Raw genomic sequence first — 21,378 nt, 5'->3', positions numbered from 1 at the left:
CAGAGACACAAGAAACAATCTTTCTCAAATCTTCACAGACTGTAGTTAAAATAGCACATTTTCCTGTCCTCAAATATATGGTTATGTTTCTGTGCCTTTGCTTTACTTTTGAAGCATGGACATGCACCTGCACCCAGGATGCGTAAACATACGGGAGAGTTTAACAGTTGTAACACTTGCTCTGTCTTTCAAAACACCTTCCTGGTGGGCCGCGTGCTGGAGAACCACCACCCTGTGGTGTTGCAAGGCACGTCATTTCTAGGATGAGCTTCCAGTGCTGTCTTTACATATCCTGAGCCACCATGTACAACCCGGAAGTCCTGGGCCAGAAAGAAACTGGCAAATGCTCCCATTTGCTGGGAGAAAACTCTGAGCACGCAAGGAACACAGATTTTTATATTAAGGGTGCCCAAGTTGGTGGTTTAAAAAAAGAATAAAAGCTAGCTAGCCCTTGCAACCATGGCATAATGTAATGACTGACTTTGAGCATGTTTGCCAAAAGTACTCCTTCAGTAGTGAAGGTAGGAAACCCTTTTGGAAAACATTTTCCATGTACAGTGGTGGAAGCTTAAATATGGCAGACCTATGAATGTGGAGCCAACAGAGGCGAGGCCTTCAACATCCCAGCGGCTAAATGAGACCATATATTATCATCCATCCGTGCAGGCTTAGAACCCACCATAATCTGGAACAAAAAGGGAAACACCAACTGAATGCATCTTAATGAGGTTTTTTGCTTGGTTTATTACTCAATTACAGCAGCAAAGAACACTAGGTCCTCATGGAGACCCCTATTTGCATTCGTGCCTCACCCGTGCAGTAATTATGCTCAGTGTAGCAATCACAGAAATTCATCCAAAATAAATAACTCTAGCTGACACTTCCATTTATCAGGACATTTCTGCATACGATTTGTAGTATTTATCAGTTTCGAACAAAATGAAAAACAACTTAAAATCAATCACGGACAAAATTCTAATAGGATACATTTATTTTTACTCTCTTGACAGATCAGTTGTACATTGAGTTATAGTTGCACTAATTTAAGTTGTACTCTGGAAAACAAATGTATTCCATGCCATAACCAAAGTCTTCACCAAGCAAAAGAAATAATACAAAATCTCGCGTTTCATTGATCTCTTCCAAATATATAAGAATGTTTCTGGAATAATATCAAATTTTTATAATGTGGTCATTTAAATATCTTCTTACGCACAAAGAAGACTGTATCTAAAAAGGTTGCCATATGAAGGTGGGTGTTTGGCAGTGAATATGATTATTTCTATAAGTAAGACATCAGACATTGAGTCAATTATGACATAGAAGTGCGGAAGGGCTGCAAGGTCAACTGTTGCCATGGAGAAAACAATGGTGTCACAAAGTTACAGTGGCAATGTGGCCCAGAGAGCCGGAGGCAAGCCAGGCTCTGAGTTGGATCTGGAAACCCAGATTGGTATTGGAGCGAAAAATGCTGGAAGAAGGGCAGCAAACTGGCTAGAGAGGTAGGAGAAAGTAGAAGAGAAACCAGCGGTGGCTCCTCTGATAAGGCGGAGGAGTGTTGCCCCAGTGCTCTCTCAGCTGTGTGAAAAGTAAAAATAAAATGATAATAACTCATTTTATTTTTCAGTACTGAGCCGATCTAGGGCGGGTGTGGCAGGGCAGGGCTGTCATGGGCTGTCATCAAACAAGCAGGAGGAGTGGTGGGCACCATAAGTGCGCATGGCAGGGTGGCTGTCCATCTTAGGAACTGCTAAACCGATATGTGCACTTAGGGGCAGATTTACGAGAAAGTGGCGCAGCGTGGCACTGCAAGCCCTTGGCTGTGCCACGCTGCGGCACTTTGAGAGCACAAGAATGCGACATATTTACAATGATATGTCGCATTCTTGTTCTCTCCACTGCGCTGACGCACAAACAGCTGCCATGCGCCGGCGCAGGCACCCTTGCACCATGGTGCAATGATGCCTGCATCAAGGGGCACCTTCCTGCTCAAAAACAATCACTAAAGGTATTTTCATCTTTCAAAGCGTGCTGTAGAATGCAGCACGCATTGAAAGAGGAAATAAATGAGGAGAAATGCTAACATTTCCCCTCGTTGCGCCTTGCTACACCATCCCTAGGGTGGCATAGCATGCTGACACATTTCCAGGTTTACAAATCCTCCTAAATCTGGAAATGTGTCGGGTTCCATGGGTGTTGGTGGGAACACCCACAGCAACACCTATGGAACGCCTCTTTCACCCAAAGTGCTGCGTGTAAAGGGGCCGTATTTACAAGGACAGTAAAAGCCACGCAGGGTAGCTTTTCCTCTCCTTGTAAATATGAGACAAAGAAATGCGCTGCCAGGACATCACAAAATGTGACGTACAGGCAGCGCAAGGGGCTTGTAAATCTGCCCATTACTATTTCTCCACCCTGTGTTGCACAGCCGGGTGGAGAACAGTCCTTGGCTCCCAGGCGCTATCAGAGAGGCAAACCAGACTGCTCAGAACAATCACGACACCGCTGTCATGCTGGTAATGCTATTACCAGCATAACAGCAGCATTGTGATTGGCTTAGAGGAGTCTGGGAGCATGTGTGTTGCCGGAATTAGGAACAGAAGAGGACGGAGGAGAGGTGGCAGCTGGTAGGTAAGTGATCTTTTATTTTTTAACCCCCGCTGCTCATCAATTCTGTTCACTAGCAGCCGCCTCTGAGAGAAACCCAATAATTCAGTGCAACGTAGACACTGACTGTAGAAGAAAGAATAGGTAAGGGAGCTCGGTAGTGCAGTTCGCACTTGGTTACAAGGTCAAGGGCACTCAAGTGGAAATATGACTACTGAATGGCTGTTTATAGGCTCTTTTTTAAATGTTCAAAGTGAGACATTTACGTGGAATTTGAGGCAAAAGGAAATACAGAGTTCTTGGAAAGAATCCTGAAAAAGCTTGTGTGAAGGTGTGATCTTTCTTAAAACTTGGGGGTTCGAGCCGCAACATCTCTGGGCTCTAGGACATTTTCTGATCTGCCTAAAATGGCCAGTGTATCAGTCAGTAGCAGCCATCTTGCTTGATGTCATCTGTCAAATTATACACCTTTATTATGTCTATTGTTATAATGAAAAATGCTGAAAATCAAAAACTACAAACTTGTGATAAATCCATCACATTTCTCATAGTGCAATAAGTTAAACATTCTTTTCAAAAGGCTAGTCTTTTTATATTGTGCCTTCTTTTGTTCTTTTTATTACTTTCCAAACCCTGCAAATAGTTCTCCATTTCTTTAATCACAGACAAGATTTGACCTTTCTTTTATAGTCAACGTTTGAATTTCCTTTGATGTTTTGTTTATTACCACTTTATATTCTTGATCATCTTTTATATATTTAATGAGGCTCTCCGTCATCTTCACTAGGAGTTTTCTTTCCTTGAACAAAGTGTCTTTAAATTCATAATAAGAAGGACAATATTCTCAAACTATTCAAAATGAGGGATTGTAGAGTACAAAGAAGGGTGGCTTTCAGCATACTCCAGCATAATTATGAATTTTGTTGATGGGTAGAATAAAGAATGGTTCCATCGAAAACTGTGGGTAATATGCAAAGAAACTTACTTTAGAGAAAAGCGTGTGGATGGAATTAAACAAAATCCATCTATTTCCAAAGCATTATATAAAACAACATTGTAAAAATGTAAGTGAATTTTAAAAAGAAAAACATACAGTATGGTTGTAGTATAGTGAGATTTGTGTGACCGGGTCAAAGAAAACACTACCATGTTTGCTGTGGAGAATGTTTCCCCACCCTATCGTGAAATGTACGGATAACTCATTTGACTATGTTACGTAAGAAAATGCCTCTTTTTGCATGATCAACCCCGTTTTGTTTAACTGATGCAGTTGTTAATGGACTTTTTACACTGGGATCCTACTAACCCAGCCCCATTGCATGTGCCCATACCTTTAAAAACTGGCACATTTGACTTCCCTATAACTCCCTAGTACATGTTACCCAGTGTGTCTAGGACCTGTAATTAAGCATCACTAGTGGGCTGCAGTAACTATTGTGCCACTACTAAAGTGACAATGCAAAGCATGTCTTCAGGCCTGCACCAGCAGCCTGAGTGTGAAGTTTCAGTGGACCAGATTCGACACCCCTAAGGTAGGCCCTAAATATCCATATGGCCGGGTGCAATGCATTTTAAAAAGTGGGCAATGTGTACTTAAGTTATACCTGTCCTGTGCACCACTCCACCTGTATTCTACAGAATAATGAACAATCAAATCTCTCAATACATTGAAGACCACTCCCTCCTCAATGACACTCAGTTTGGTTTTCGGAAACACCATAGCACCGAAACCGCCCTCATCAAAGCCACTGATGAGATAAGAACTGTCCTCAACCAAGGAGGAGCGGCTGTGCTCATCCTGCTGGATTTTACTGAGGCCTTTGACACAGTTGATCACAACACCTTGATCGACCGTGTCAACGCTATAGGCATTCAGGCTAAAGCAAAAGATCTTCTGGCATCCTTTCTAGCTCACCGCACCCAGACAGTCCAGCTGGGAACTTTCCACTCCGCACAGATGACGCTACCTTGTGGTGTCCCTCAAGGCTCATCCCTCAGTCCAACACTATTTAACATCTATGTAGCAGACTTAGCTAATGTCATTAGGGACTGGGGGATGAGCTTAACATCCTACGCAGACGACACCCAACTGGTCCTTGCCATCAAAGACAATGGAGATAAAATTGCTGCCAACTTCCAACATGGCATGCTGGCCATTAGCAATTGGATGACAACAAATTGTCTCAAACTAAACTCCAACAAAACAGAGGTAATGACATTCGGCAAGCTCACCCCCACCTGGCCTGGCTCCTGGTGGCCCACTGACCTAGCCCCCCCCCCCCCCCCCTTCCAGTCTCTAAGGTAAAAAACCAGGGAGTACTCATTGATGACAGACTCACCTTCTCTGCTCATGTAAACTCTATTGTTTCTTCATCCTTCTTTAAACTCAAATCCATAAAAAAGATACTCCCTTTTCTCCCCCCTAACTTAGGCAAGACCCTGGTCACTGCTTTTGCGATGTCCTCAGTGGACTATTGTAATGGACTCTTTATTAACGCCCAACACAATGTCATCAAAAAGTTACAGTCCATACAAAATGCAGCGGCCAGAATGCTCTCAGGTACCCCAAAATTCCAACCCATCGCCCAAACCATCAAAGGCTACCACTGGCTAGCAGTGAAAAATATGATAAAGTTCAAAGCCCTTTGCATTAAATATAAAGCCTCGCATAAACAAGGTCCTCGATTTCTTTTGAATCCTCTGGCGTTTCATATCCCTAAACGATCATTACGATCTATGAATGCCACGAACTCGGACTGTTTCATGGGGCGATCGCAGATTCACTGTGTCAACAGCCAAGCTCTGGAATTCCCTCGATCCTGACATTAGGTCATCTCCTTCTCTGACCATTTTTAGGAGAAAAATAAAGACTTGGCTGTTCAACCAATAGTCTTCCATTTCCCTCATCTTCTCTTTCTGCTCCGTCCATAGCACCGAGACGCCTTCGGGCAATTGTTCGCGCTCTACAAATCTCATAAATAAATAAATAAATAAATGGGCAATTGTCTAGTCCAATTCTAATCACGAGGAGAACACATCAGGGACGTCTCCTCTCCTGTTAGCTATGGCGATAGAGCCATTGGCTGCACAGGAAGGACAATACCATGGAGAAAGAGGCCTAAGCTTCTTCTCGCAACAAATTCTGGTGTTTCTATTCGGAGATGATGTAACACTTCCTGTGAACAATACAGAAGTCCTCATTTCCCCATTGAACAATGAATTCCTTAGGTTCACTCCACTGTCAGGGATATCCATCTAATGGGCCAAGTCCGTAATTTTCCCATTAACCCAGTGCACCTCACAATGCGAGCTGTGAAGGGTTTGCCACTTCTGTGAAATATATATATATTTTTATATGTCCTGTCAGTGAAAAATCTCCTAAGTGTATTTTAACTGTTGCAAGGCTAGCTCTCCCAAAGAAAAACACTGGATTAGTTCATGATGCTTTATAATGCATAACTTTCGTTTGGGAATAGCTAGAACAATTCAAGGACTCAAATTATTAGCATCTGAAAATCTAATCTAATGGTCAAGTCGGATTTTTTATTACTATTTTGAAAATGCAACTTTTAGAAAGTTGGCATTTTTCCTGCCTAACCCAAATGTGCTTTCGTCCAATGTTCAGTGCCACCTGACTGTTAATGGCTCTCTTGGGGTGAGTGAGATATGAGTGCTCCCAGACACTAAAACTAAAAGCTTGGGTGTGGTGAGTTGTTTTTCCCTGACAGGATGACCATCTGTGCTATGCCCAGGAACTTAATTAAACTTCAAAAGATGCCTACCCTATCACAAGCAGATATAACTTGCATCTGGACTTGCCAACTGGACACCAATCCCAGTGGGAGAGCAGCTGCCCTCAGAACCAGTTTTGTAGGGTCACTGTGAAGGGTTTGCCTATTATACTAGTCACACCTCTAGGTGGGCTCAGAGAGCTTGGCACAAGTGAAGAAAGGTTTTGCCATATTGGTTTTAGGTAGAGAGGGGCACCATGGAATTGTTTACTGTAAACACACAGGAAGTGCTGCAAAAGTGAGCATGGACACCCAGGGGAACTTTCACCCCATTGGTTGGGGAGGGACCAGTAGGTTTCCTCACCTAATAGGCAGACACTGGTCATAAATATGACACCCTCTGCACCCTCTTGAGAATACCTATGGAAGACAGAGAAGGACTGCACCTGCTATGAAACCTATGGAGAGCAACCCCAAGGGATGAACCTGCTCCCCATGTGTATCCAGGACAGAAGAATGGGCTCCAATTGCAAATTGGCTAGCCTCCTGTTCAGGGGCAGGAACACAAAAGCTGCAAGGAGCCTGAATGTCTGCTGAGTCCAGCTGATAAGTTCCAACTGGATTTGCCCTGAATCCCTCTAGTAACTTCTGGAAAATTGAGCCCTAACCCCTAAGTGGTTCTCAAACTGTCCTGGACACTTGTTTGGTGTTTGAGCTTATGCATTCCCCCTTCAAAGCAGAAATACTGGACGCTTAGATACTTATTCTAAAAGAGGCTGCAACGGGACATACGTCGAGCCCCCAATGTCAAACTGCCAGTAAGGCTCAATTTGCTGCTTTGCCCCACTGAAAGGATCCTGACTCCCAAACATTGAGGATTTCACAGGGACCAAAACTGAGCAGCACCCCAACAGTGATGACACCTGCCAGGGCTGGAACAGCGTCAGTGAGCGGCGTAGAAGTGGCCATCCTCCAACGATGTCAGAAAAGCCTTGGAACTGCTTCTCGCGGGAGACACATCAGTACCCATGAAGAAGAACAAATGTTCGAAATGCATTGGGTTCATTTACTGTACCGGTCTAAGGAAGGTTGAAAACACATGTCAATGTTTTAAGCTTCTGGCAGCATTTGACATTTGAAAATGCGGAATAAACATTCCATTAATGCTTAGAAGGTTACCTTGGTTGGGAAAGACAGTAAAAACAATAAACGGGGATTGTATAACGATAAATTTTAGGGACCCTAGAACTGTCACTCATATATGTGCTGGTTTTAATAGGTCATTTGACTCTACTATTCAGACATTGCTGTTGTCCTTTTATTACCCCCCTAGGGGTTTGGCATATGGGAGAAGTAATGACGATTGGACAAGGGTTGACAGTAGAGGAGGAAGTAGGAGATACACTGGTAGATTTGGTCCCATGCTTACTCTCGACCCCTTTTGCGACTTCAATCGTTTCAGTTGTCTTGATGCAGTAGACTGACTGCCTCCTGTTAACCAGATGTCATCTGATGGTGGAAACCCTGAAGGGAATAAAGAACTTCTAGTGGGGCCTACTGATCAACCGGGGTATGAACCAATAGAGCGCCTGCCAAAGGCGATAGACTTTCCAGGGATTATTCCCAAGCAGAACTCTGTTTCGAATTTATGTGGTATGCAAACCCAGAGTCTTGATGCCACAACAATAGCGGTGCCTTCCCGTTTGCCCCTGGAAGAGGACCCAGGATCGGGCATGGGACTTCAAGGCAGTGGATATAAATTCGTAAGCTGGAACATTGCCGGTTGGTGTAAAAAGGAAGAATCCCTTGGCTGGCGGTGGCTTGTTAATACTTATGATATTCTCTGTCTACAAGAGACGTAGTCTACGGAACAGATAATCTTTGATGGGTTTGTCTCTTATAACCTCCCTGCGCAGAGTTCAACCATGGGCAGGGCTAAAGGGGGGCTCTTGATACTACTTTCTGTAAACTTCCCGGCGCAAGTCCAATCTTATACAAAAATTGGGTCTCATTCACAAGTACTTTGGTTGAAAAACACTGGGGCCCATAATGCTCTATTGATCAACTGTTATAATAACGTGTTTGATTCCTCTAGTTCTCTAGTAGTTAAAGAACTAGAGTACGCCCTGGATAATTTATGTGGCGCCAACTCAGGCCCTTTTGATATTATTTGGGGGGGGGGGGGGTTAATATTTCTTTGTGCCCCTTCTCTTTTACGAATGTTTGTGGATTTGACGGAAAAAGAGGGGAGGATTGTGCTCATTTCACACATACCCTGCATGGAAAGTCGCTTAATTCACTCTTGCTTACATTTTAACTGCTAATTTACCAGCCTGAAAAATATAGTGAGGGTAATCCTGTCCCGACCTTTACTGGAAGGAACTCAGCCACAGTCATTGATCATGTGTTGATTACCGAGAAAACTTGTATTCTCTGTGATATCCCGATTATTTTAGACTTGGCCCTTAGTGACCATAATTGTATCACTATGTCCATTTTTATTTGGGGACTGAAGGACCAAGCTACTCGAAGGACTGTTGTTGAAATAGCCCCTTGTAGGCCAAATGGTTTTAGGATTAAGTGGTGTAGCGAAAATTCAGAGAGGTTGCTGACAAAAATTGTGGCGGCTAGCCTACAGGAGCTGCAGAGTTGTTTAGATGCTGACGCAGGCGCTGCATGCATTCTTGCTGGCTTTAAGAAGATTAATGAGTTAACTAAAAAGATATTAACAATTACCAAGGTCTGTAGTAAGAGGGCCAATTTAGGGTGGTTTGATGGAGCTTGCACCAAGTCCCTCCAAGAATTAAAGCAAGCCCTAACAAGTAGTATCAGGGGTAAGGGAGCGATTACAGTTCTCGGGGCAACCTATAAAAATCACTTGAAACGTAGAAAGCAAGAGCTGCGTGAGGAAGCCTGGGACAATCTTTCCAAGAGCTCCCTGATAGTAAGTTCTTTTGGGATACTGTAAATAGTCCCTTCCTCAAAAAGGATGAATACCCTGTTCTAACAGCCCAGGTTAGTGAGGAAAGTTGGATCTTGCATTTCACCGGCATTTTTAATCCAGGGGGAGAAGCTACTATTTGTCCTGAGCCTGATGTTTGTAGCCAAAAACGACCCCTTGATATCACAGTCTTGGAGGTGGATAAAGCCATTCGTAATAGCAAGGGAGGGAAGGCTCCGGGGCCAGATGGGGTGCCTGTTGATTTGTATAAGGCTGATATATTGTTATGGGCCCCCTTTCTGACTAAAGTTTTGAATGCGGCAGCTACAGAAAGCATTCCCTCTACATGGGGTGAGTCTATAATTATTCCTATATATAAGCAGGGAGACAGATGCGAGGCTAAGAACTACCGACCTATCTCCCTTCTTGACTCCTCCCTGAAAATAATGAGTAGGGTACTTTTGGTGCGCCTGGAGGAATGGGCAGAGGCCAATGGAATTCTAGCTGATTCCCAATATGGGTTTCGCAAGGGCCTCGGTACTATTGAGCAGTGCATCAATATAGACCTGATTGTAGGTAAATATACACAGGCCAAGCATGGTTCGTTGTTTCGTTGCTTTGCGGACCTATCCAGTACATTCGACCTGGTGGACCATGAGCTACTGTGGTCTACACTATTAGAACTGGGTGCCCCAGTTGCCATCATCAATTTTTTGGCCAGATTATACACTAAATTAACAGCCCGGATCCGATTTGGTCAAGCGTGGGGAATGCACTAATGACATCAAGGTCAAATCAGGTATCAGACAAGGATGTGTTCTTGCCCCACTCCTTTTTTCCCTTTTTATCAATGCTATTGATATAGAGCTGAAATCGATCAATTCTGATGCACCGTTAGTTGAGGGCCATGCGACCCCCGTGCTGCTTTATGCAGAAGATACGGTCCTCCTTTCCAGAACCCCTATCGGTCTGCAGGGACTGATGGACAGATTCTCAGATTTTATTAGGGGTAGAAAATTAAAGATTAATAACTCTAAAACTTTTATTATGGCGTGTGGGAAGAAGGTCAGGAAATTACGTACTTTTCAGTTTGAAGATCAGAATATTCAAGTGGTTGATAAATTCTGCTATCTTGGCATCACTTTTAATAGTAATGGTACGTGGACCCAGGAAATATCTAATGTTAAGGCTAAGATGGGCAAAAGTGCTTTTGGTGTCTTCAAATTTGCCTCCAAACTAGAAAGTAGACGAATATACGATATGTTGCATGTCTATCGCCATAGATGTGCCCCAGTTGCACTCTATGGATCAGGTGTTTGAGGTCTTTGCCGCCATGGGGACCTGCAAGTGGAGGAAAACAGTTTCTTAAAGAGACTACTTTGTCTTCCAACATCTGCCCCTACCGGGTTGGCTCATCAGGAAGTTGGGTTGGTCTTTTTGACGGATCTCATTGGTTCAAGACCACTAATGGCCTGGCGATCGATTTGGGCTAAGGAAGAAACTGGTTTTACCAGGAGAATCATTAATGATTGCCTACGCCTTGATAATTGTAATCTGATCCCATGGCTCAATTATGTCATAACATTATTCAGAGACATATTTGACCTGAATGTCTCTGCAGACCCTGCTAGTGCTACTGATATCCCAAAAAAGGAGCTTAAAAATATTTATATGAGGGTTAAAGCTAAATTGTGCGGTGAGACTGCCAGCCAGTTCACAACCCATCAATTTTACTGTTCTAAAAATCTGAATAGTTCTGGCTTTTCAAAATATCTGAAAGTGGTTACTAAGCACTCCCACCAGTATGTCCTTACCAGGTTAAGACTGGGCATCGTACATAAACTGGTGGCTTTCCCCTTGATAAAAAAGCACCCATCCATCTCCTGCCCATGTGATGGAATTTCGAAGCAGAGCACTGAGCACTTTTTACTTATTTGTGCATTGTACCTGTACTTCCGTATTGCCTATCTTAAGCCGCTTTTTAAAAAATATTCTGTGTCCACAATTAAAACTGCTATGAGGCTTTTATTTGCTCTTGATGATCCGGATGTGTGTTTTTTTACAGCTGTATTTATTCTGAAATCTGTGTCCGTCAGGAAAAGTATGGTCTTCACAAATAACTGATAAGACCTGGGGCCCGATGTAGGTAATTCTAATTTACCACTTCTTAAATACCGAATCATACCGATTCGGGATTTAAGAAGTGGTAAATTAGAGGGGGGGAAATGTAGGTAATTCAGAATCGGTAAATACCGAATCGGTAAGATTCGGTATTTACCGATTCTGTAAATACCGAATCTGTATCCCCCATTGATTCCTATGGGCCTTGAAGCCCATAGGAATCAATGTAGAATACCGAATCGGTATTTACCGATTCTGTAAATACCGAATCTGTATCCCCCATTGATTCCTATGGGCCTTGAAGCCCATAGGAATCAATGTGGAATACCGAATCGGTATTTACTGATTCGGTAAATTCCGATTTTTGCAAGGGTGCAGGGGTGTCACTTTGACACCCTCTAGCACCCCAATTCCGGACTTGTGTGCCATGTGGTAAGTATCATTTACCGATTCTTAATTACCGAATATTACCGATTCGGTAATTAATAATCGGTAAATGTGAGGGGTGGGTATGTAGGGAATCCAGATGTTCCCTTTTGCCGAATCGGTAAAAGTCGGTATTTACCGATTCGGTAAATACCGAATCGGTAAAGCCTATTGATTCCTATGGGCTTCAAAGCCCATAGGAATCAATAGGCTTTACCGATTCGGTATTTACCGAATCGGTAAATACCGAATTTCACAAGGGTGCAGGGGGTGTCACTTTGACACCCCCTGGCACCCCCTAAACAGGATTGGGTGCCATGTGGTAGGCATACAAGCCCTAGGGGCAGGTCTGCCTGCCACATGGCATAGGTGTGCATGCACACATGTGCATGCACACCGGAATCGGTATTTTACCATGAAGTTGGATTTCATGGTAAAATACCGATTCGTTAAGGCCTTTGGGACTCAGAAGAGTCCCACCTACATATGGAATTTACAGAATCGGTAAAATTACCGATCCGGTATTTTACCGAATCGGTAATTTTACCGATTCTGTAAATGTAGAATTACCTACATGTGGCCTTGGATTTAGGCCCCTACATACCGATTGGCCATTTACCGGTCAGTAAATGGCCTGAAACGGCCACCTACATCGGGCCCTATGATACTTATTCTAAAAGAGGCTGCAACGGGACATACGTCGAGCCCCCAATGTCAAACTGCCAGTAAGGCTCAATTTGCTGTTTTGCCCCCCTGAAAGGATCCTGACTCCCAAACATTGAGGATTTCACAGGGACCAAAACTGAGCAGCACCCCAACAGTGATGACACCTTTCTGGGCCATTTCAGACTTCGCCCACTCTGAGTTTTACCACCGTTGATGCAGAGAGCCTCAAACTTCTTCTGGATCCCCAGATCCCACGAGGACCCGCCTGTCTGCTGGCCTCCGTTGATGAGCCCCTTTTCAGATCCAGCTTGCAGCGTGATCCGCCAACAACCTCATCAACGAGGACTTTTCTCCTAAAAAATATCTAAATTTAAAGGTAAACTTTCCACCAGGGCAAACCTGTTCGCTGTATCTGACCTGCGCTCCAACACAGTCAGCCTTAGCATTTGACTTTGACTCGTTCTAGCATGGTTAGATACCCACGGGTAATGCTTTGTGCTTTTTGCTGCTTCAATTATTTAAAACTACTGAAAATCATTCCCCATTTCCTATGTTTGGCGTTTTGTTGTCTATCTGCTCATTAAAACGTGCTCTATTTTTATAGATCGTGTGGTGAGGGTGTGTGGGTAGGCCTAAGCGACCAGCATGGCCACGTGCGCAGGGGCGGTAGCGCGGAACGTCAGCCAGTAAACCACACACTCGTCTCATTTGGAAGTGACGTGCCCGAGCGCACGTCCTTCTTTTATTGGACCCCGCAGGCCACGCCTGGCCTGCGGATGCGTGGATGCGTACGTGCGTCTGCTAGAGTGCTAACCGCACTACATCTCTACCCAACTCTAGACAATTTCAAAAAGGTTCAACAAACTGTTCATGAAACAATACACACTGATGGAGTGGTACTTGCGTGCTCCCCGGTTGCTGGGTTCAAAGGCTTAGGTGACAGACATAGTCATTGAGTCTTTGGTTAGGGCGAGGGTTGGGCCTCAGACTGTAGCGGGGTGTGCGGCCCGAGCCTCGATCTCCATGGTGGACCTGACTCCGGACAGGGGTGGAGCAGGTTGGTGTTTCAAGTTCTGGTGTTGGGCCCCCAACGTCTGCTGAAGGGCCACTCGCCGCTTCTGATGCTGCTGCTCCGGGTGTTTCGGAGGTTTCCTCCTGGGCTCCGGCACTTGCACTGCCGGCTGGAGTGATTATTTTGAACCAGGACGAGTTCCTTGACACTTCTTCTCCCTCTTTGTTGGCGGTCACCATAGTGCCCTTCGTGTTGGTGACTGTCCACGGCCCTGGTTCGTAGAAGGTCCGAAACTTCCCTCCTGGGCGTCGATGTTTGATGACAACCCGGTCCCCTCGGTGTAGTTGCCTTGGAGCGGCCCTGCGACGGTGGCTCGTTCGCATGTTGTTCATGCATCGACGTCTTTGTGCGAGCTCCTGCATCTCATTCGTTTCCTTATCTTCCAGCCTTGGCCTCGGCGGCATAGGGAGGAAGTCCCTACGTTGGCCTTGAAACATTAAGGACCACGGGCTTCTCAGCGTGGTACAGTGGGGCGTCCCGCGGTATTCTCTTAGGAATTCATGCAGTCTCTGTTCGGGGTCGGCCTCTTTGACCACCGCGATTCTAAACATTTTGTTAAGTGTTCGCATGAATCTCTCCACCTCCCCGTTGGCTTGTGGCCACTGGGGAGTGATGCGCCGATGGGTGATGCCTCGCGTTGTCATGAAGGTGGCAAACTCAGCTCCCTGGAAGGGCGGGCCATTGTCGCTTTTGAGTTCACCTGGCAGGCCGAATAGGGAGAACATCTTTTCTAGTGCTGGCCCCACGTGGACAAAGGCCGTGGATGGTATTTTCTCCACAAGAGGGTATTTGGAATAAGAGTCTATGACTACCAGAGTATGTCCCTCACCGGGGAAGCTTCCAAAATCCACACTGACCTTTTCCCATGGAGCCGTGCAAGCTTCCTCCGTGATGATGGGGACTGGCCGTTCCGGGTCGCTGGTTAACTGACAGGACATGCAGTTCTTGACATACTCATCCACGGTGTTTTCTAGTGCGGGGAACCACACCTTCTCGCGCATGCGCGCCTTCATCTTGGTGACCCCCTGGTGACCCCCGTGGGCAAGTTGGGTGGCCCGGTGTCTGAGTCGCCTTGGTATCACTAGGCGCGTCCCTCTTAAGAGTATGCCCTCCTCCGTGGCGCTGAGCTCATGGCGGATCTGCCAATACTTTGTGAGGGTTGACTTGTCCGCCGCCGTCCAATTCGTGGGGGGCCGGAGGTAGTCCGTCCAGGATCCTTCTTGCACCGCCTGCAGTGACCGCATGTAGGGGAGGTCTTCTGTTGCTGCCTCCTTGATTTCATCTAGAGTCATACACTGGGGGCAGGATGTGAGAGCCACCCAATGAACATAGCCATCACACTCCTCATCAGTAGCTGCCGGTTCTCGGGGTAATGGATGTCGTGACAAGTAGTCGGCTGGGTTTTTGGCTCCGGGTCTGTAGATGACTTCCATGTCATAAGTTTGGAGCTGGATCACCCATCTTTCGATGCGTGGCGGTGGATGGGGGGCAGTGCCCTTGAAGAGTGGCACCAAGGGTTGATGATCTGTGACCATGACAAACGATTGTCCGTGCAGATAAAGATGAAAGTGTCCACAGGCCCATTTGATGGCTAAAGCTTCGCGTTCTATCTGAGCATATCTCGCCTCGGTGGGAGTTAGTGCTTTGCTCGCGAATGCTAAGGCTGTCCATTTCCCTGGTTCATGTTCTTGTGTCAGAACTGCCCCGAGCCCTACGGGGCTGGCATCCACGATCACCTCGGTCCGCTTGGTTGGATCGAAGTATGAGAGGGTGGCGTTTTCTAGAAGTGCCTCTTTTATGCTCCGGAAGGCATCTTGTTCTTTGGGGCCCCAGGCCCAGACGGCATCTGCCTTCGTCAACGCTCGGAGAGGCTCGCTGCGTGTGGCCAGGCCTGGGATGAAACGGCCGCAATACGTGGCCATTCCGAGGAAGCTCCTCACTTCCGTGGGCGATTGTGGTGCTGGGGCATCTTTGATGGACTTCGATTTTCGCGGGTCAATCTGGACCCCCTCCTGGTTGAACACGTAGCCAAAGAACTCAATCGAGGGCTGAAAGAATTGGCATTTCTCCTTGTGGAGTGTTGCTCCATGTGCACTTAGTCTCTTCAGCACATCACGCAGGTGCTTGTAGTGTTCCGAGGCCGTGGCGGAATGAATGAGGATATCGTCGCTCACATTGATGACTCCCGGCAGTCCCGATAGCAGCTCCCTGATGGTGTTCTGAAACACCTCAGCGGCCGATGATATTCCGAAGTTGAGGCGCTTGTACCTCCGGAGGCCCAGGTGGGTGCTGAACGTGGTTATGAAGCGGCATTCTTCAGCGAGTGGCAGTTGGTGGTATCCCGCATTGAGGTCGATCTTGGAAAACCACTTCGAGCCGTTCACATCTGCTATGATGTCATCCATCGTCGGGGTCAGGTGTCTCTCCCGCTTGATTGCCGCGTTCGGCAGTCTCATGTCTATGCATAGCCGGACCTCGCCCGGCTGCTTGGGTTTTTCGACGATGACCATGGGCGACACCCACGGGGTGGGCCCAGTTACCTTTTTGATGACCCCCAATTTCTCGAGTTTTGCCAGTTCCTTCTCCACCAGCGGCCGCAGGTGGAATGGGATTCTCCGATGGCGGAGAGCAGTAGGGGTGACGGTTTTGTCGATGTGTAGTTTTATCGGTGCGCATTTGATGCACCCGAGACCCTTGAACAGCTCGGGGAAGCGCTCCAGGAGTTCTTCTACCTGATGGTTCCGTATGTGGTGGGCAAAAGCAATGAGCTTCAGGTCCTCCGCCGTGTGGCTGCTTATTAGCGTGTCAGCCTCTCGATCAATGATGTGGATTGTTGCGGTTACTTCCACTTCGTCAGCCCGTATGGGTGTGACTATTTTCCCTTTCAGAGGAAGTGGGGTGTCGGCGCCATACGCAAATATCTTGGTCTTGGAGTTTAAGACTTCCGGGCGAGAGCGCAGCTTGTTGAATTCTTGTAGGCCCATAACGTTGACGGTGGCCCCTGTGTCAATGACGGCCTTCACTTTGCTCTCACCTACATGGATCACACATGTCGGTTGCGGCCGTCGTCTGATCTTTAGTTCCCTGGCGAAGGAGACTACATACGCCTCCTCCTCATCCTCAGAGTCCGATTCAACCTGCGACGTTGGCAGGAATTTGTCTGTCCTCCCCGGGGGTGATTCTGCTATGGATAGTTGGCGGACCGCTTTGGCGGTTGTCCATGACTTCTGCGAGTTTGGGGGTTTGTTCCTCCGGCGGCAAACCGCTGCAAAATGATTTGGAATTCCGCAGTTCCCGCAGACTTGGCCTTGGGCAGGACAGTCTCTGGCCGCATGGGGTTCGTGTCCACAGTATCCACACCGGCCCTGTGGTGCGTCTCGCCGGACTCCTTTTCTTCCTGGGCCACGTGGTCGTGCCCGTACCGCGTCAGCCCGCTCACTCCTGGTCGTTTCCGGTTTGGCGGGAGTCTTATGCAACGCTTGCTCCATGGCCGTGGCCCTGGCATCTGACAGTTCATGAGCTCTGGCCAGGACGAGGATGTCCTCAAGTGAGATCCCGGGCTTTCTTAGGATGTGGCCCCTCAGCGTTTTGTCCCGACACCCTTGTATCAGTTGGCGCCTGATGGCCTTGGGCTGGTCTTCGTCCGTGGAACTGGCCAGTTCCCGGACCCGAGTGTGGAATTGATCCATGGATTCGCCTTCCCGTTGGCGGGCTTGCCCCAGCTTGAAGACCTCAAAGTCTACATTCAGTTGAGGGTCAAAGTGGTTGTTCAGGGCGGTGACCGCAGCAGCATATGTGGTTACCCCCCCGAATTGGGCAGGTGTTTGAAGAGTCGGAAGACTTCGTCCCCAGCATAGTGAAGGAGCAGTGATCGTTTCACTGCGTCGTCCGTTTCTCTAGTGACGACGAAGTAGTTTTCAAGTCTCTCTAGCCACACCTTCCACCGGGGTGATGCTGTAGATGGGTCACTCGCTTCACTGAAGGGTGGCAGCACTCCAGCAGCAGCGTGCTGGAACGGGATGTTGATGATCGGTGCCGCTGCCTCGTCCACCATGGCGGCGGTGCCCGAATATTGGCGGGTCGACGAGCTGCGGTGTTGCAGTGTCTGTATACACCTCGGCGTGTGTTTGGTGCCACGTGTGCCTCGTCAGGCAGTCTCGACTCCTTTCTCCGATGGTCACTGGTGCGGGCACACCGGAATGATGGCACGTTGGTATCCTCGCGGCAGGCACCGCGGGTTGGTGCGGGTGGTACCACCCGATGAAGGGAGCGAGGGTCGGTATCCCTCCACTCGTCGCCAATGTGGTGAGGGTGTGTGGGTAGGCCTAAGCGACCAGCATGGCCACGTGCGCAGGGGCGGTAGCGCGGAACGTCAGCCAGTAAACCACACACTCGTCTCATTTGGAAGTGACGTGCCCGAGCGCGCGTCCTTCTTTTATTGGACCCCGCAGGCCACGCCTGGCCTGCGGATGCGTGGATGCGTACGTGCGTCTGCTAGAGTGCTAACCGCACTACAGATCGGAGTGGGATTTTTATTATGTTATGTTGTCTACTTCAGTGGCGTACCGGGGGGGGGGGAGGGGTCCACCACAGGCGGCTCTGTTTTTGGGGGCGGTAGGAGTCGTGTTTGTCGACTACCACCACATCCCCCCGGCCCCAAGAACAAATCGTTTGTCGCCCCAACCCCCCAACCTCTGCTCTTACCTACACCCAGGCGGCAAACTTAGGGGCCGCCCCAGGTGGCAGTAGGTCTAGCTACGCCACTGGTCTTTTTTTTTAACTGTTTTGGTACTAATAAATGCTTTACACGTTTCTCCTAAATTAAGCCTGCCTGCTCTGTGCTACAGCTACCATGGGTTATGCTCGGGTTCGAATTATTAACTCAATCTAGTACGGATCTGTGACATTATTACTTGGGAGGACTCATATCCCCTGTAACTAATAGTTAATTTTCTCACAATTATACTTGAGTTCTGCTAACCTTTTGAATGCCATTCCTCTGGGTGAATTGCACTGCAATATATGGGGCCAGATTTGCTTATAAAACAATGCATTATGTTCAAGGGTCCAATGTGACCTGTGCAAGGATGCCTTCTGAAGGCCCATGTTATTTGATATATACATCTGCTACATGATCTTCGAGTTATGTAAAGCAACATTGCTTCCCCCTCAAGACAGGTGTGTTCCATATGCTGTATTGTCTATGCTGATGCAATTTTACTCATGGACTGAGCACCTACCGGTCTCCAGAGACCCTTAGATGTGCTCACTGCACTTGCAGAACCTAATTCACTAGTTCTCAACATAACTAAGATGTAGATTATGTGTTTTGATACGCCATTAAAGGTACATAAACTGCAGAGAATGTTGGATTACACTAGTTGCTGGATTGCTGAAAGGTGTGTGATGATTTTACTTTAACCCCTTCACAATCTCAGAATAAGATTAAAACACATCTAGTTCACTACGTGAGAACAGCTGAAAGCTAGGCAGTTCGTCTGAGGAAGTCATACATATTGTGTAATCATACGCTATTCGTATTGATTCTTCAAGCTACCTTAAAAAAATGTCTGAGCCATAAAGGCATGTTTGAGCGCATTGATGTGTATGAACATTTCAGCGAAAGGTTCAGATTATGCAGGTTGGACAGTTATAATATAGTGGGAACAATTATAGTTACTTCTGAAAAGTATTTTGACCCTGATTCTGGTCTAAGCTTTAGGATCCTTCCTTGGTTATGGTTGTAACATAGATAAAGTTAAAATTATTATTGGCATCCGAAATAGTAAAATGGTTAAAATCTGTTTGTGAATTTTGGGATTATTTTGAATGACTTGCGATTTCAGAATTTTATAATAATCATTTTGTCATTTGTGTTATTCTAGTTGGTATTGTATATGGTACTGCAGTTTATTTAAACCATTATAAAGCTATTACTAAGCTAAATCTAACGCGCAAGGAAGAGTGTGATGCATGGTTCTGGTAGAACCTGCTGTACATGTGTATGGGAGTGGGAGAATTGTCATTGTGGAGGTTAGAGTTGTTCATGTTATTGTCCTGTGAGGTTGGAAGGATGAGGGTTATATCTGTCGCTTCTGTGTGTACTTTTGGTTGGACAGTATATGGTATGGTGCCCCAGAGGAGAGTTTCAGGTCGTAATGCACTCACTGCAGTTTATTCTACCTATCCTGACCCTCCCCAAATGGGGCCATTTGTGTGATTCCTGTTTTCTCTGTTGTTGTTTGGGTCTGGATGTCATGCAGAGACCCCCAATGGAGTGGTGCAATGTTCATGACTTTGGCATAGGCTGGGACCTTTCCCAGGGTGTTGTGTGTGGGTGAGTCAAGACAGGGTGAAGAGTATTGGTGGTGTTGAAGGCATTGTGAGGGACTAGTGTATATCTCAATGTCCATCTGATGGAGAATGATTAAATTAGTGTATGATTTTGCTTCTGGTGGGAGCCCTAGCGGTATGAGGAGTGGAAGAAGAGGACACTAGATATACGAGATAAAATGCCAATTGAATCCATTTTACGATCAGTTGGGGAAGCTATTTTAACAATTATGTTCTTCAGAGATTACATTGACTTATTTTGGAGTTTTTGCAATTTATTTCAGCCATGTAGATGCATTCAACACCTTGAGCAAATTGTGTGTGCTTACTGATTCAAAACAGCAAACCTGAATTTATCCTCAAATTCTATAACATTTTCCACGTTTAATTGTTAAAGCTATTAGCATGCTCCATTCCTCATTATGCAAACATCAAATAAAGTGCAAAATAAAATATTTTTCCAAAAACAAAGGGTCTAGATAACATAAACTGCGAGGGTGAAGCATTATTGCCCGTGCCATTGGTCCAAGCTGTTAATTAACACCATCTTATCTATTATCTCATAGGGTGTGTTACTATTTTTTGTCGAAATAAATGGTGTTCTGTACCACATAAATGTTCACATTGTGTCTATTGTAAATGAAGTGCAAACAGACCAAAGAGGTATTACCACGTGGGTAGTTTCTCTATTCTCGCACACAAATATTTGTTCTTTTGTGTCTCAATGAAAAATGTTATGCAATATTGTCAAGAATATATGAGGTGAGTATAAGCAGCCATGCGGCACCACATGAGGCTCGATGAACTTCTCTGTTGCATAATCCCATTACGCTGCCCTTCCCCCCCCCCCCCCCACATAGGAAATCTCCGCCACAGATTATGTCTACAAGCCAGTACTGTACCATTCTACTGAAACAAACCCCTCCACCAACAAGCAGCCATTGAATCACTGAAAAGATCTACCTAAATTCGCTAGCTAATTTAGTCCACAACTGTAAGTCCCTACTAACTGCATTCAATGGCTGCTTCTTGACATCTCACAACGACAATCATAAAAGTGATTGTTGTAAACAACTCCATCCCAGTAGATCTCCTGACCATCTCTCCAAACTATGCCTACTCAGGACCATAAACATCAACAAAAGTGCTCAGAATGAACAACCCAGTGCAGTAAGGCGGTTAGTTGACTCTGCTTGCAGAGCTGCTAATAGCTGCCAGATACCAGTGAACCATAGAATGAGCCTTTCGGTCACATACCTTCATGCACTGTGTCCCATAATACGGTAACTGAACCTCCGAGGTCATCACGCACAATATGGAAACACATCCCACATAGGATCAAAACAAAGACAACCTCCTTCCAAGCGCACACACTACACTGTGTAGCGTGCTACCCATGTACGCAAGCTCTTCAGCGCCTCACATGGGGGTATTAAGTACTGTACTGTGTAAACGTTATAATTGTTACAATACTTAACAAT

At 46.3% G+C, this 21,378-nt stretch overlaps 1 protein-coding gene across 1 annotated transcript in view; it reads left to right on the top strand.

Moving 5' to 3' along the window:
* Positions 1-21,378, top strand: part of MAMDC4 (MAM domain containing 4) — a 607,580-nt gene that overhangs the window by 54,789 nt on the left and 531,413 nt on the right. The gene's annotated exons all lie outside the window — the stretch shown is intronic.

This window comes from Lissotriton vulgaris, chromosome 5, assembly GCF_964263255.1.
Source record: "Lissotriton vulgaris chromosome 5, aLisVul1.2, whole genome shotgun sequence".
Lineage (NCBI taxonomy): Eukaryota > Metazoa > Chordata > Amphibia > Caudata > Salamandridae > Lissotriton > Lissotriton vulgaris.
This window is presented reverse-complemented; position numbering and strand designations above follow the sequence as displayed.